The sequence below is a fragment of the Oryctolagus cuniculus genome, chromosome 6 (genome assembly GCF_964237555.1).
Source record: "Oryctolagus cuniculus chromosome 6, mOryCun1.1, whole genome shotgun sequence".
Lineage (NCBI taxonomy): Eukaryota > Metazoa > Chordata > Mammalia > Lagomorpha > Leporidae > Oryctolagus > Oryctolagus cuniculus.
In genome coordinates, this window is record NC_091437.1 from 38,581,085 (window position 1) to 38,596,899 (window position 15,815).

Genomic DNA, 15,815 nt, shown 5'->3' on the forward strand with positions numbered 1-15,815 from the left:
TTCTTTCCAGACTGCATTGCTTATGTTTTTGTAGGTCTTTCATTTCTCATTAGTACGTTATATATAAATTACATGTTTTTTTAAGAAATCCATGCTTCTTGGCCTGACACCCAGGACTGCAATGACCTGGCCCCATCCCACCTCTGAGGCCACGCCTCCAAATGTCCCCCCTCACTCATCGATTCCCACACACATCTTCTGGTTCCCTCTCTTTCCGTGGCCCTGCCATGCCTTTGCACATGCTCTTGTCTCTCTGTGGAATGCCTTTCTCGCTTCGCTTTCCTTACTTAACTCTCAATCAGCCTTCAAAACTGATGTCCAGTGCCTGTTCCTCCAGGAATCATTCCCTGAAGCTACTGTGGCTTCTCTGGGCCCCCATGCCTGCCTGAGTTTGTCTGTGTTTTACCACTGCCTTCAAGGTACTAAACCCTCCATGTACGGGCCTGCCTGCACCAACTGAATCTCCGAGGGCCTGACACATCGTAGGAGCCCCACTGAACTAAGTGTCTGCTAAGGGAATAGAAGCTGTGTGACTTAGAGGAGATGACTTGACCTTTCTGAGTCTCTTCACCCTCACACTGACAACAGCAACAACAGAAAGAAATGGTGGAGGATAATGAGGACAGCCATGCAGAGCAGAAGATGGGGGAAGGTTCCAGCCTGGTGACAGGCACCTACAGGGAATTCTCTTTTTGCCATTTAAAGGCCATGTTTACAAATAGCTCACTGCTGAGTGCACACAGACCCTGGACACCACTGCTAACTGGTTCCGTGACTTTAGGCAAAAATACTCAAAACCTGTGGTTGCATCTGTGAAATGGGGCCAATGATTCTTCAAAGCGAGACATCAGGGAGCTCCTGAGAACCCTTCCAGTTGTTCCATTACAGATGTCCGCAGACTCACTGGCAAAAGTGATGATGGTGTGTGTGTGGGTGGGTGGGTGGGTGTCTGTGAGTGTGTTAGAGGGTATGGGAGAAGGGTTGACTGACTGGGTGATGTGCTTTGAAGGGTGGCTGACAGCCTCGTGGTCAGCCTCATTGCAGAGTCCCTATTGCCTCCAGGGGATATGGGCTGATCCACTGGCCTTCAAGACTGACCGACTGTGCACAACAGAAACCAGAAACATCACCTGAACTGGACTAGGCAAAGTGAGGTGCAGAAAAGCCAAAGACCTGATTTGTGTCCTGCCTGCCCCACTTCCTGTGTGATCTTATCACCAGCTTTCTCCAGTGGGGCTGACTCAGTGCACCCCTCTGCCCTGGACTCTATCTGTGACTGGGCTGGTGCTCCCACATGGTCCCACTCAGCAGCAGTTCTCAGCTATGAATCAGAAATGGAGCTACACACATTCACTCAATAGAAACGCGATGAGCTCTTTTACGTGCCAGGCCCTGTGCTGGCAATGGGCGCCAGGACAGTGAGCAAGGCAGGCCCCCGGCTTCTATCTTAGCAGAAAAGATGATAGCAAACCAAAATTACGCAAGGAATTAATCATTATAATTGAGGTCAGTCTTGGGAAGGAACACTTTTGAGGTGCTAGGAGATGACACCCGCCCTAGGAGGGAGCAAGAAGAGCCCATTAATTGATGACTGTGAACATAATAAACAAGGCCTTGTGCACTGCACGCATGAATCTACATGCATTACCTCATTTCATTCTCACATTACTTCTCTGAGGAAAGAAGTATGAGTATACCCATTTTCAAATCAGGAAACTGTTTTTAGAGAAGTTGAGGCGTTAAGTCACACAACTAACAGTAACTGGGATTTAGACCTACCCTCTTCTTTGTAAACCTGTCTATGAACCTCTATTGTAAATGCAAACATTATTACTGGTAGTTGTAGAAATTCTTGTATTGAGCTCCTCAGCTACCTCAGTTTGTGCTGGTGACACAAGTGAACAACCCATGGGAAGCTTGCAGAGGTTATGTCTGTCACTATTGCAAAGAACCAAAAAGGCAGGACCTATCCAGGGAATACAGGTGGGTCCCCACCTGTACTAACCCCATCAACCACCGAGGCACACACTGGTGTGTCCTGAGGCTTAGCCCCTTCCCTTGTGACACCTGGGAGACCCCTAGGGGAGAGAATGCAGGGAGCAGAGCATGGCAGGACAGGTGCAGAGGGAGTCTGGCCGCCCTGGGCTGTAGAAAGCACAGGTGGGGCTGCAGGCTCTCGTGTCCCACTGTGTCTATTCCCTGGGCCCTCAAGGATAAGACCACATGGGATTAAAAGAGGGGTCCGGATGAGACCTGGCTTGATTCACCATGGTTCCTCCCCCATTTTGCACATGAGGAGACTGAGGCCTGGGGAGCTAGCGGCAGAAAGGGAACTTGCTGTTTACCTCGGCTCTGCACCTTCCTGCAGAAAGGCTCCCATGCGCCGCAGAGTGCTGGGGGGAGACCCAAGCTGGCCTCTGACTGGGACATGGGACGTTGAGCCATGCTGGCTCCTTGTATGCAGAATGGGGACAATGGCTCCTGCTCCTTATGCAACAGAGTTGTCAGGATGCTAGTGACCATCCATTTTATTTTACACCTAGAGAAAAAGGCTCAGAGACATCGAAACTGGCCTGAGCTGCACAGCTAGTGAGTCAGAGACGTAACTGATGAAATTCTCTTTTCACCCTGCCTGGCCTTGACAACTCAAAACCCTCCGAAGACCACACAGCCCTCAGCATGGTCCCAGGACACAGGGCCCACTCCATGAGCATCAGTGGTGGTGAAAACTAGCACTGGCCCACACAGAGGCCATCTCAGCTGGCCCAGCCTCAGCTCCCCACTTGGAAAGTGAAGCAGAAGGGCTAAACACGCTCACGTCCCAAGCTGCCTCTCCACCTCCTTCCTCTCCTGAGTCTAGGCACCTGCTCTTACCAAGCCCTTGGTGATCCTGGGAAGGCCTCACTGCTCCCTGCACTGGGGCTAACAGCACCGGCCCCCTCCAGGGGGGGCTCGACCCTGGCCCCGGGCTGGGGCGTTCCACTTGAGCGCTCCTGCCTCCAGAGATAGGCATCAGATTCCTGCTTCCCCCAAGAAAGGCCAAGGAGCTGCCCCCAACTCCGCACCCCACACCCACCCTAGTGCCTTTCACAGCCCCTGGTGATTCTGCATGTCCCCATTTTACAGTCAGGGAAGCTAAGGATCTAACCTGGGTGCCCACTGGGCTGACCAGGTGATCTGACTCTCCCTGAGGTGCCCCTCCTGCTCACCAGGTAGCTCTGTCTAGGATAGGACCTCCGTGACCCCTGGACACACAGAAGCCAGAGCCTGCGAGTCCCTGGCTCCAGCACTTCCCCCTGAAACAATTCCCCCCTGAGAATTCCTGAGAGCCTGAGCAGAGGATTTGATTCTCCCAGGGATAAGAGTCCAACTTTCCACACATGCAAATATGACCTTGCTCCTCCACAAGATCAAAGTCCTAACCTTGTCCGTTCCTGCGCCTCAATCCCCAGCCCCCAGGCACAGGCTGGATCCATCACTGGCTTCTTTCAATGTTCCCAGGTGAGCCAGACCCAGGTGTCGCTTCCTGCCCCCCGCCCCCCTGCCTGTCCCAGCCATCTCCTGCCTCCTTCTCCACCTTCCAGGAGCCCCAGCACTGGCCTGCTCTGCGCCCGGGCATAAGAGTGAATTGGCTGTGCAACCTCCTGCCCTACAACTCCTCATCCTCCAGCAGCGCTTACCTGTGCCCTTCAGGTCAGCGAGGCTGCCCCCGAGAGGAGCAGGCTGCTGGGCTGGAGCCCCTCTCACAGGCTCAGGAGGCGTCAGGAACAGGAGACGGAGCAGGAAGGCGCTCAGCGCAGCCCGCAGCCCGAGAGGCTGCTGAGAAAGTTGAAGTAGGTGTGTCCCAGCCCAGGAGGAGGAGGAGGAAAAAGGAGGTGGGAGAATTGAGGCGGATCATCCCCTCCTGCCAGCTCTCCGCTCAGAGAGAGAGGGAGGAGGAAGCCAACTGGTTTGTGGCCCAGAGCTCACGGTGCAGAATCAAGTCATGGAAAATGACGGCTGGGAAGGAGCCGAGAAATCAGGCTGGTCTGCGCCTCCCTTCTCGGTTTCACGCAGGGATAAACTGAGGCCGTGCACAGGTGGTGCCACCCAAGAGCACACAGAGACCCCCAGGGCCCACGTTCTCCCCTCTTCTCCCACTGCAGACCTGAGGCTGAGACCACAGGCACTCCCCACCCCCGCGCCCAGCCCTCTAATGCCTGGAGCCCTGAAGGTCTGGTTTTGGCTCTGCCACCTACCAGTCCAGTCACCTTGGGTGTTACTTAATCTGAACCCCAATTTCCTTTCTGGAAAAGAGGGGGATAAAACTAGCTTCCACTTCAGGGGTCTGCTATGGAGATTAAATGGGATAAAGGCTGATAAAAGGCACTGTGCTGAGAAAGTCCTCCATATTGCTTTTGTTTTGTTTTGTTTTGTTTTAAGATATATTTATTTATTTGAAAAGCAGAGTTACACAGAGAGAGAGGGAAAGAAAGAGATCTTCTATTTGCTGGTTCACTCCCCAAATGGCTGCAACAGCCAGGGCTGGGCCAGGCGGAAGCCAGGAGCCAGGAGCTCCATCCAGGTCTCCCATGTGGGTGGCAGGGGCCCAAGTAATTGACAATCTTCTGCCGCTTTCCCAGGTGCATTAGCAGGGAGCTGGATAGAGTGGAACAGCATTCTAACCAGTGTTCAAATGGGATGTCAGTGTCGCAAGTGGCACATTAAACTTCTGGGACACAACACCAGCCCCAGTCCTCCATATTCTATTCTTTTGATGTTAGCTGTGACTCCTTCCATAAGGGCCTTTGCTACAAGCTCAGGCTTCCTCATCTGTAAAACGGGTGTAACAAGAATCCTGGGTTTGCACGGTGGTGCCAGGTTCACAACATAGACAGCGTGCGTCAAGTGCAAAGCCCAGTGTTTGACAACACTGGTGCTGACCTCCCAGCTTTGATATATTTTGTGGGTGCCTCTCTGCCCTGGCTCCCTAAATGATTCCAATGTGCATCCCATTTTAAGGATCTGAGTTTTAAGACAAAGATGAAGAGTTGGACATGCCCATTTCCATTCCTTTTAGTTCTAGAGCACATTCAGTTGCTTGTTTTCTGCATTCGCACCTAGACAAGGCCCCAGGACTACCATTTTCCAGTCAGTGCATGGGGTACTAGGGACACAGAAGTAATTAAATTAGCTCCTGCCGTATAAATGATTCTGCAACCATCCTGTCCAATCCCCTACCTCTGCCTGGGTGTTGAAGTCTCTCTGCAGCATCCCTGGCAAACAAGCCATTCTTGGCTTGCACATTTCTAATGACAGGGAACTTATTACCTGTCCTGGCAATCCGTTCAGATGCTTAGCCATTCTCCCTGACGTGCAGCTGAGCAGCAACCCCTAAAACTACTTAATAAATACGAGTTCTTCATATATTTATTATTACTGTCAGTGTAAGCTATGTGACCCAAGGCAAATGACTTGGATTTGCTAAGTCTCTATTTCCTAATTTGTTAAATGGAGTTCCAGCTGTGCTGGTGCCACTCAGAACAGATGTGCTTCCCCTGATATGTGACAAAGACTGTGGCCTGGCTCCATGGCTATGATGTGGTTGTCTAGAAATCAAGGCTGGGTCCTATGGACAAGCAGAACCACTGAGGCTCTGCTCTCATGGCTGACAAAAGACAAGGCTCCCAGCTGTTTCCTGGCCCTCACGGAGATGTTGGCTCCGGGAGTTGCTGCAGCCACTGTGGGCTGGGCCTTCAGCGCCCTGTCACCAGCCTCAGAGAGGACCACCGGCATCTAGCAGGCTGTTCTGCGCTATTGCCCAAGACGTGCAGAAGCATCCCCCACCAGTAAGAACCTCGGCAGTCTCCCTGCAGTAAGCTGCACCCCAGCCTGGGCGGGGGGCTGCAGTGGGAGGGGAGTTACCGTGATCAGCACTGGTGGGAAGGGGAACCTGGGCAATTATCCACATGGTTGACTGCTGCCCCAGTCTCCAGGTCTGGGCCGATTAGGCATTAACTGGGGGGAGGGTGGCTGGGCGCCCCTGAGCCCTTTGACTAGTCATGTGCAAAGCGGCAGGCGACTGTCTTCCTGCAGGCACTCCTGTCCAGGCTGGGGTGCAGGGATTGCCTGCAGCCTGGAGGGAAAGAGACAAGGTTATCAGCCCCCACCCCTGGCCACTCTCCTACCCAGGCCCTTTCCTTCTCCTTGCTGGCCCCAGGACCTTTCTGGTGAATTTCTTGGCTTCCAGCCTTCTCATTCCTGAGCCTCCTACCCCAATATCTAAAACTTTCTTTCTTCCTGCTGAAATTGTGCCTGTCTGTCTTGCTATAGCTCACAGGCTGCCTTGCCTCTGAGAGCTCCCCTGACCGCGGCCCTGGCTGAGCATGAAGGAACAATGATAATAATAATAGCAGCTAATCCCATGTCAGGCATGCAACTCATCCTCTGCATGAATTATTTCATTTCTCTGAATACCACTATGATGGATTAGGAGCTATTATTCTCCATTTTTCAAATAAAAGAAACTGAAGTTCAGAAAATCTTTAATTACTTGTCCTTAGTCTAGACTAAGCTCAGGTACAAACCCTGGGCTGTCTGAACCCCTTACTCACTGGACAGACAGCCTGATCTCACCTGGACCTTCTGCCTGGTGTGTGCCTCTCTCCACCGCCTCCCCCAGTGTCTTAAGGTCCCCAGATTCAGATCTATGTGTGACTCAGCGGTTCTCAGCCAAGGCTGCTCTCTGTCCTGACCTGGGGAGCTTTGATGCCCAAGGCTGGTACTGTGGTGCAGAGGGCTCTGCTGTCACCTGCGATGTCAACATCCCTCTTCAGAAGGCCAGTGCAAGTCCTGGCTGCTTGGCTTCTGATCTTGTTCCCTGCTAAGACTCCTGGGAAAATGGCAGATGATGGCCTAGGTGCTTGGATCCTGCCACCTATGTGGGAGACTTCAGTGGAGTTTCAGGCTGCTGGCTTTGGTCTAGACTAGCCCTGGGTGGACTAGTCCTGGGTGTTGTGGCCATTTGGTGAGTGAACCAGTGAATAGAAGATATCTATGTTTCTGTTTCTCTCTCTCTCTCTCCAAGTAAATAAATCTTTAAAAAAAAAAAAAAATCCTGATGCCCAAGCCCATCACTGCCCCATCCCCTCAAACTCCCTGGGGGTGGGCCCGAGGCATCATGTTTCTCAGTGAGGATCCAGGCAGCTGCAGGCACCAAGATGACACCTGCTTCTGCATCCCTTCTTGGACTCCACACCCGCATCTCAACACAGCAGGTGTCACACCCTGAAGTTCTAAATGTTCTTTCCAGAGAAAGACCCAGCAAAGAGTCAGGTCCAGTGCCCCTCTTTGCCCGAAGAAAGCTGTATCCCCACTCCCCATGGACTGGATGAGCTCTTTCTCCTGCCCTCCTAGATTTTCCTTTCCAGAAAACACAGCCAAGCTCAGCAAATGAGCATGGATATAAACAAGGGAACGCGCTGTGACGTAAGCTGTAGCCAGGTGGCAAACTGCAGGCACTCAGCAAGTCTGAAAGCACTAGTAGTATGATTTTATTTTTCTAACAGACTGAAGCCCTTTGATTCCTTCTCAGGCAGGCTAAGCAGTCAGGTTAGTCAGTAATTTCCAGGCTCAGATCACCAGGGGCAGCATGTATGGGGCTGGATGGTCAGCTGCCCCAGTTGACCTAGGCCAGGAGGGCTCTCCTGGGCTGCAGGACTTTCATTAACCAAGACAGTCTTGGAAAAGCCAGAATGGCTGGTGAACCCCGCTGCGGGGGCCTTGGTATTCCTGCACCACAGGTCACACACACAGGGTAGGTCTGTTGGTGGAAGACCAGTTTTGAGAGAAGACTGTGCTCTCTGGAGACAGCTGGCTCACACATGGGGGTGACGTGTTCAACAAACATGAAATGCAGACCATCCTTTCCTGGCTGGGGTCTCTACCATGTTCTTTCCAAGAAGGGCCATAGAGCAGAAGGAGAACGGAGACAGGGCCAGGGCAAAGCCCTCTGAAGCCTGTTCTGTGAACCTGTGGGCAGGGAAGGCTCCAGAGGCCTGCCTGTCAAAGGGACAGGATACCTTTAAGGAAGATGAAGTCACCGGGGGCTGAGGCCACCTGGCTCTGGGAAGGCAGCAGCCGAGAGGGAAAAGCAGAAGGTGGAGAACAGGTGGGCCATGGGGGCCGGGCCTGGGATGCCAGCTCTGCGGCTGACAGACGGGACTCAGCAGGAGTGGGAACAGCCAGGCAGGCGTTGCCTGGGGTGCCCGGGAATGTAATCAAACACTCAGCAGACCCGCTGGCCACGGGCATCTGGGCACCACCAGGCTCTCCAGCTCATCCTGACCCCCAGCTGGCACTTCTGACAGACTCCTGCCAGGAGAAGCGTCCGGCCTTGTTGGCCAGCCCATGGGCATGAGCTCATCTGCCACCAATCCAGTCTTGGCTGGCCTGTCCCCGGCAGGCTGGTGCTGGGGGGCGGGGGGGGGGGAGGTTCTGAGTGCTGAGTGCCATTGGAACTAGGCTGGCTGGTTCAATGGCTCTGGCTAGGTCACCCCCACAGGAAGCTGAGGAGGTGAAAGCCATTCCGAGGACCTGAAACAGACCCTGTGACACGATCCCCACCCTTACCTGTCCCTGTCCCTGGTCTTGTAGCTCTGATGTGGCCCTGACCCAAGGAACCAGTTCTCCCATATCCCCTTCTCTACAACCACAAACTGTATTTCCAGCTTCATCTTCCATTTCTTCCTGTTGCATAGGAAAAATAGCAATTGCCATAATATGGTTAATAGTAAGTACTGGACTGAACATTATCTCATTTAATTCCCAAAGTGATCCTCCCAATCATTCCCAGTTTGCAGGGGAAGGCGCTGAGATCCTGAGAAGTTGAAGCTCCTTGTCTAAGGTCCTTATACCCTGAGATGGTAGAGCTAGGATCTGAACTCAGTTTATCTATGCTGTTTTCACCACGCTATGTTGTACTCCAACCTAAAATCACAGGATTTGGGTTCACATGCATGCCACCAGCATTTTTACAAAGACCCCGCATTTGACTCAAAACTCTGTGCTCTCTGGCTTGCAAATCTGTACAACTTGTAATGAGTTTCCCCAGTTTCTTTGGCACTGGGCTCCACAAACAATGTAGCCAGTTTGTAATCAGCCATCCCACTGTTCCCCAGCTACAGCAAATCGCCCACCATTTGCCTATGCCTGGTCTCTACCTGGAGCTCTACCTGGACTGCCATCCCCGCTGCACCCAGCAGGTTCATCACCAAGTTGCCTGCTCAGGGATGTCTCTTGGTGTCTGCCACACCTCCCCAGGTATTGCTGGGGATTCTGTGCTTCTCCTGTACCACACTGGAGCACAGATGGCTCTGTTCCGGTCTCCTGGAGAGATCAGGACAGGATATCCCTGTGTGGTCCTCACCCTGCTTGCTGCACTAGTGAGGGGAGCAGAGCCAAAGGCGCAGTTTGGACTTGAAGTTGGGTAGACCTGGATTCATGCTCAGCTCTGGAGCTGTGTGGCCTTGGATGTGTTACTTCACCTCTCTGGGAAGCAGCTTCTTCAGTTGCCAAATGGAGACAGTACTAGTTCTTGCCTTGCAAGGGTTGTCATGAGGACTCTGTAAGGCAGAACATCAGTCAAATACGAAGCACCATGCTTGGGGCAAAAGTACAATAAAATAAAATGGTGGGTTTCTGGATCTGTTTGGGGTCAGTTCGTGTGTGGATTTCCTGTGGCTCTTTATACATGTGCAAAGGATTTGGAGGTGCATAGTCGCCTGAGTGCCGCACATGTACACAAACAGGACATGGTTTTGTGGATGAAAAAACTGAGGCCTATCAGTTCAGGCCCCACTACCTCCTTCATTTGGGCCCTAGGGGTCACTCTGAGGCCAACAGGGCAGACTCTCAGGACCAGAAGCCTGTTCCCTGCTACCCGAATTCCAGAGGCGGCTCCAGCAGTCCTGCTGGCCTGTCTCCCTTGGCAGCCACATTCCAGACATTCTGCTCAGGCTAGGAAGAGGCCAGCCCCCCAGGGAAGAAACCCTGGGAACCCCTGCCTGGGCAGGCAGCAGGGAGACAGGCTGAGTCTCCTGGGAAGTAGGATTACAGAGTTCACTGTGAATAGCCTCAGGCCTGCCCCAGGCAGGTGCTCCAGGAGAGTTGCTCAGGGGTCAGCTCAGCCGCCATAGGTGTCCTAACTTCAGAGTTTGTTGGACTCATCTGTGGGGCAGTGAGGGGGAAGGTCTTAGAAATGTATAGGGTGGCCCGTGTTGTAGCATACTGGGTTGAGCCACCGCCTGCAGCACCAGAATCCCATATGGACGCGAGTTTGAGTCCCGGCTGCTCTACTTGCGATCCAGCTCCCTAATGTGCCTGGGAAAGGAGCAGAAAAGGCTCAAGTGCTTGGGCCCCTGCAGACACGTGGGAGACCTGGAAGAAACCCCTCACTTTAGATCAGCCCAGCTTCGGATGTTGCGGCCATTTGGGGAGTGAACCAGCAAATGGAAGATCTCTCTCTCTACCTCTGCCCCTCTGTAACTCTGCCTTTCAAATAAGTAAAATAAATCTTTTTAAAAAAATGCATATGTCTGGGGCTGGCATTATGGCACAGTGGGTTAAGCTGCTGCCTATGACCTAGGCATCCCATATGGGCGCTCGTTTGAGTCGGGGCTGCTCCACTTCCAATCCAGCTCCCTGCTAATGCACCTAGGAAAGCAGCAGAAGGTGCCCGAGTACTTGGGATCCTGCTACTTACATAGGAGACTCAAATGGAGTTCCAGGCTCCTGGCTTCGGCCTGACCCAGCCCTGGGTGTTTTGACTATTTGAGGAGTGAACCAGCGAATGAAAGATCTCTCTCTCTTTCTCTTCCTCTTGCTATGACTCTGCCTTTCTAACATATAAAATATATCTTAAAAAAAAAAAAAAGAAGAAGAAGTGCACATTCCGGGCCCTACCCCACCTCTCTTATGAAGGTGCCAAGGGCTCTGCATTTTAAAGTGACTCTCCAAGAGGGCTCAGAGCCAGCCTTGGGAGCCACGGACTCAGAAGAGCATGGTGTAGACAAGGGTGAGCCACAGCTGCCTCCCACCTCTTCCCCCTTCTCACTCCTAGTGATCCAATCCAGCAGAGCACAGAGCCTTAGACCCTCGTTCTCTGGTTCTGGCTACCTACCTCCACCCCCATCTCCACTCTCCTTCCCTTGTCACCATGTTTAAGAGAGAGCACCATGCTGCAGTAAAGCATCCTGGGGTCAAGTCATGACCAAGTTCCTTACCCTCTCTGACCCCCCCATCACCTCCTCAGCAATGAGGAGGTGGCACTCTACCAGCCTTCCTCAAAGTGCACTTCATGGGTCATCTCACAGAAGCACGCAGAAACTGTTTGTTTACACAAATAATACGTGACACTTTTTCCTTATGAAATAATGAAACATCATATTTAAGGCTAAGGCTCTTTTTACCACTGCTACCAGTATCTTCTCCAAAGGCAACTGGAACCATCGTGTTGGTGTGTAAGCCTTCTCGGCATTCACAGCCTCACATGAGTACACCAGGAGGAAGCACACACAATGCGGCTGCTTTGCACGTGGGGCTGGGCTGGGCGAGGCGGGCATGCAGGCGGCTGGTGTTATATAGTATCTTACGTGTTATTCTCAGCCTTTCACTCAGGGGTCTTCTCCGAGAAGGCACATAGACCCGCCCTACGCTGGGAGCTCCCCTGGCCACTCTGGGTTCTGCTCAGACATGGACTCCCACAGCTCAGATACTGCTGCAGGGGTGTGGCTCCCCGGGATCCAGCTGGCGTCCCCACCTCCCTTCCCTGTGCAGGCTGACTCAGGCTCCCCCTGCCACCTGTGCCTCTCGGCGGCGCCTGACTGGTTCGACTCGGTGAGGCAGCCTGTGCTTCCCCAGCGCCTCCTCTCTGGGCTCTGCACGCACACACACACCATCGAGCTCTGTGAGGAGCTCAGGAGTCAGCTGGCTCCTGAGTATGATGTTCTTTTTATGTTGCTGAAGCTCTGTAACAGCAGAGGGACCCCAAGAAAACCCCAGTTCAATTCTGGGCTTCCCTCTTCCCATCAGTAAGATGAGGTTGTACTCACTCATCTCCATGGTTTGCAAGCCCGTCTGCATAATTCTGGTTGAATGAACGCAAGCTACAAAGTCCCTGCCACCTCCTCAGGACTGCGAATTCAGGGTAACCCGTGGGAACAGAATGGTTACCCGTGCACCTAGCCCCAGGCTGGGCACTGAAGGGAGAATGAAACCTGCAAACGATGGGTGCTTGCCCTTGAGTTGCAAACAGTCTAGTTGGCAGTGCAGGGGTCCAGTCAACATTTCTCTGGCATCAAACACTGGAAAGAAATGGAGCCAGGTCATGGCAGTCAAGGGAGGACAGGGGTCCTCACAGCACTCAGGATAGAACATGGGTCAGCAAGCAGGCCAGCAGAGACTGTGGTCGCCCAAACTTAGGGTCCTACAGAAAGGCCAGAAGAGAAAACATTCGGTGGGGGCTGGGATCACTAGGGAAGATAGGTCTGTGGAGAGAGGAAGCAGGAGATACAAGAGACACAGTGTGAGGCATGTGGCAGGCTCTGAGTATGTGTCTGTGAAACTGGACAAGTTGTTATAGAGGCCACATCATGATAAATGGATACATGGAAATGGAAGAGTGTATTCAACAGAACATAGATAGCAATCAGCAGTTGAAAGTAAGTTATCAATGCACGGGTGGATGTACACATGTATAAATGGATGGATGGATGGATACACACACTGATGGTTGAGCGGTTGGAGTGGCAAGCAGAAACACAGACCATTTTGGTCCAGGATCTCTGGATTTAGTCCAAGTCATTTGTCCAAGTTTGAATTTGACCTGTTTATTGATTCTTACTGGCCATGGATCTTGTGGATCTTGTGCTGGAAAGCAGGGTGATCAGTCTAGCCTGCCACCCCAGAGAATCAGGAGAGTTGCCTGAGATGGCAGATGGGAGGGAGCTCTGCCTAAAGCCATGTGCAGTTGTCAGAGGATAGTGGTTCTATGCGAATCCAAAGGACTTAGTTCCACATACATAGAAATACACAGGACAATGTAGGAGATTCGGAGCTAACTTATAAAGAGTGACTGGTAGAAGCAAAGAGACACAGGAACTACAGTTTATATTGTGCAATAATAGGTCCTACTCCACTAAGCAATGGTTGGAAAAACTAAGGGTCTGAGTTTGGGTAATACCTGAGGTCAGAGTCTGGCTCCTGTCTCCCAGTGCAAACCACATCACCCCTTCGTGATAGCACGCCTTCAGCAGGGAGGCTCGATCAAGGCTTCCTCTTAAGAATCACCTTTAGGGCCAGCGCCATGGCTCACTAGGCTAATCCTCTGCCTTGCGGCGCTGGCACACCGGGTTCTAGTCCCGGTTGGGGCACCGGATTCTGTCCCAGTTGCCCCTCTTCCAGGCCAGCTCTCTGCTGTGGCCAGGGAGTGCAGTGGAGGATGGCCCAAGTACTTGGGCCCTGCACCCGCATGGGAGACCAGGAGAAGCACCTAGCTCTTGCCTTCGGATCAGCGCGGTGCGCCAGCCACAGCGTGCTGGCCGCAGCGGCCATTGGAGGGTGAACCAACGGCAAAGGAAGACCTTTCTCTCTGTCTCTCTCTCTCTCACTGTCCACTCTGCCTGTCCAAAAAAAAAAAAAAAAAAAAAAAGAATCACCTTTATAAACCAGCTTCATGAGGCCAGCGCTGTGGCACAGTGGGTTAATGCCCTGGCCTGAAGCGCTGGCATCCCATATGGGCGCTGGTTCAGGATCCAGCTCTCTGTTATGTCCCGGGAAAGCAGTAGAAGATGGCCCAAGTCCTTGGGCCCCTGCACCCACGTGGGAGACCCAGAAGCTCCTGGCTCCTGGCTTCGGATTGGCGCAGCTCCAGCTGTTGCGGCCAATTGGGGAGTGAACCATCAGATGGAAGACCTCTCTCTCTGCCTCTCCTCTCTCTGTGTAACTCTGACTTTCAAATAAATAAATAAATCTTTTTAAAAGTAAATTGTGGGGAGCAGCCCGGACTGGACTGAGTTACTGGAATTAAGACTTATTCTATGCATCTGCTCTCCCACAATATGGCGCTGGGAGAAGAAAACAGCTTCTACACAGGTGCCTCCAGTTCAGCCAATAAACTGTAGGACTCGCTCCTGATTGGAGGAGAGCAGCGTACTCGGCGTGTGGGCAGCCGAGTTGGGATTGGCGGAGGAGGACTATAAAGGAGGAGAGAGACGGCATGCACGAGGAACATCTAAGGGGAACATCTATCTGAAGGAACACCTGTGCAGCCCCCAGAGAGCCGGCCGGCGGTGTGCCACTCCCCTGCGGAAGTGGGGAATGTGGCCAGGGGGAACTGCCCTTCCACGGAGGTGGAAGGGATAGTAGCCAACCCGGGAAGAACCAGCAGCAAACCCGGGGAGGGCCGAGCAGACAGAAAGAACAGCGCAGGGTCCTGTGTCGTTCCTCCACGAAGAGGGGGAGCGACATAGTGGTGCCGTGACTCGGATATGAAGCCTAGGCAGGACTTAGTGTCGTTCCTCCACGAAGAGAGGGAGCGACATAAATAAAGAAACCAGCTTCAGAGTCCATATGTAGAGTCCGCCTGTACCAACACATAGATGCCCACTGAGCAACACAGCCACTGGGGTCCCACATGTGTCCCCTAAACCACAGCACTCTGGTGTCCCAGACTGAGGATAACCAGCTCCACGCCTCAGGCACAGAGATTGCTCACCAAATGTCTGTTCACCTGGCAGCAGTTGTTGCTTGTCCACTTTTACAGACTGGTTTCTGGCAGGGTTGAGACTGGAATCCAGCCTCTCTGTTGCCTATTCGAGAACCCCTGCTGGTGCCTCCTGCCCAGAGGCAGGGAAGTAGCCCAAATGACCTCTCCATTGGCCCTAGGCCCTAAGGTTTCAGACTCCTCAGCAGCTCCTAAACAGAAGCCACTCAAATTGCCTGAGGATTTCCAGCTAAGCCCTGCAGCTTTCTTCACGCTGCTGCAGGATCCTTGTAGAACCTGGGGATAAGGGAGGCCTAACAGAGATAAGTGATGATTTTTCCTTCTCCCTGCTCCTGCTGCCCACATGGAGGCCACACAGGCCTTTGCTCAAGTCTCCGGCATGGAGCTGTGAGGACTGGGAAGGGAGGTAGAGCTGCAGGTCACTGAGCCCTGGGGCTGGTTAGAGCAGCTGCTGTCTGTCCTAGCTCCCCCTTGGGAGCCCCCGTGGAGCTTTAGAGAGTCCTGTTATCTGGGCTTCACCCCCAGGAGACTCAGTTGGCTGGGGTGAGGTGCAAGCCTGCGTGTGGGACTGTCAAAGTCTCCCGGGGATGCAGCCAGGGTTAGGAAGCAGTGCTTGGAGCCAATCCTTTTGCAGGGACTCACTGTGTTTTCCAGCCGGAGTTCCAAACATTCGAGCTCCATTTCCAGGGTGGAGGAAATCAGACTTAGAAACAGTGCAAAACATGCTCTAGAGCACACATGTGTTAGCTTCCCTAAGATCCACAGAAGCCAACCTCACCTAAGTAGAGCAAAAAGAAGATCTGACCCAGAGAATGAGAGCACAGGGCTCATCGTTAGAGAAGAACCAGGACCAAATGCACAATGGGCTGAGGCCGTCACACTGGGAGGGCTGCCTGCCTTGCTGGGAACCAGCCCTCAGGAATGACGGTTCCCATGGGGGGTTGGGCTGGCCCAGCTTGGGTCCCACACAGGGCTGCGGCAAGCATGAGCCTGGTGAGCCTGACGCTTTGTGGTCCTCTCTCTCGGTGCCTCAGGCACCTAACTCACCCTGGTG

At 53.0% G+C, this 15,815-nt stretch overlaps 1 protein-coding gene across 2 annotated transcripts in view; it reads right to left on the reverse strand.

Moving 5' to 3' along the window:
- FAT2 (FAT atypical cadherin 2) overlaps positions 1-15,815 on the reverse strand; it is a 117,518-nt gene that overhangs the window by 83,023 nt on the left and 18,680 nt on the right. Inside the window, exon 1 of one of the 2 annotated variants that reach the window (XM_008255280.4) lies at positions 3,681-4,059. The exons of the other annotated variant lie outside the window; for it this stretch is intronic. The gene's annotated coding sequence lies outside the window, so the exon portion shown is untranslated. Of the gene's footprint in view, positions 1-3,680; positions 4,060-15,815 lie in introns of those variants that run through there. 2 annotated transcript variants of the gene reach the window in all.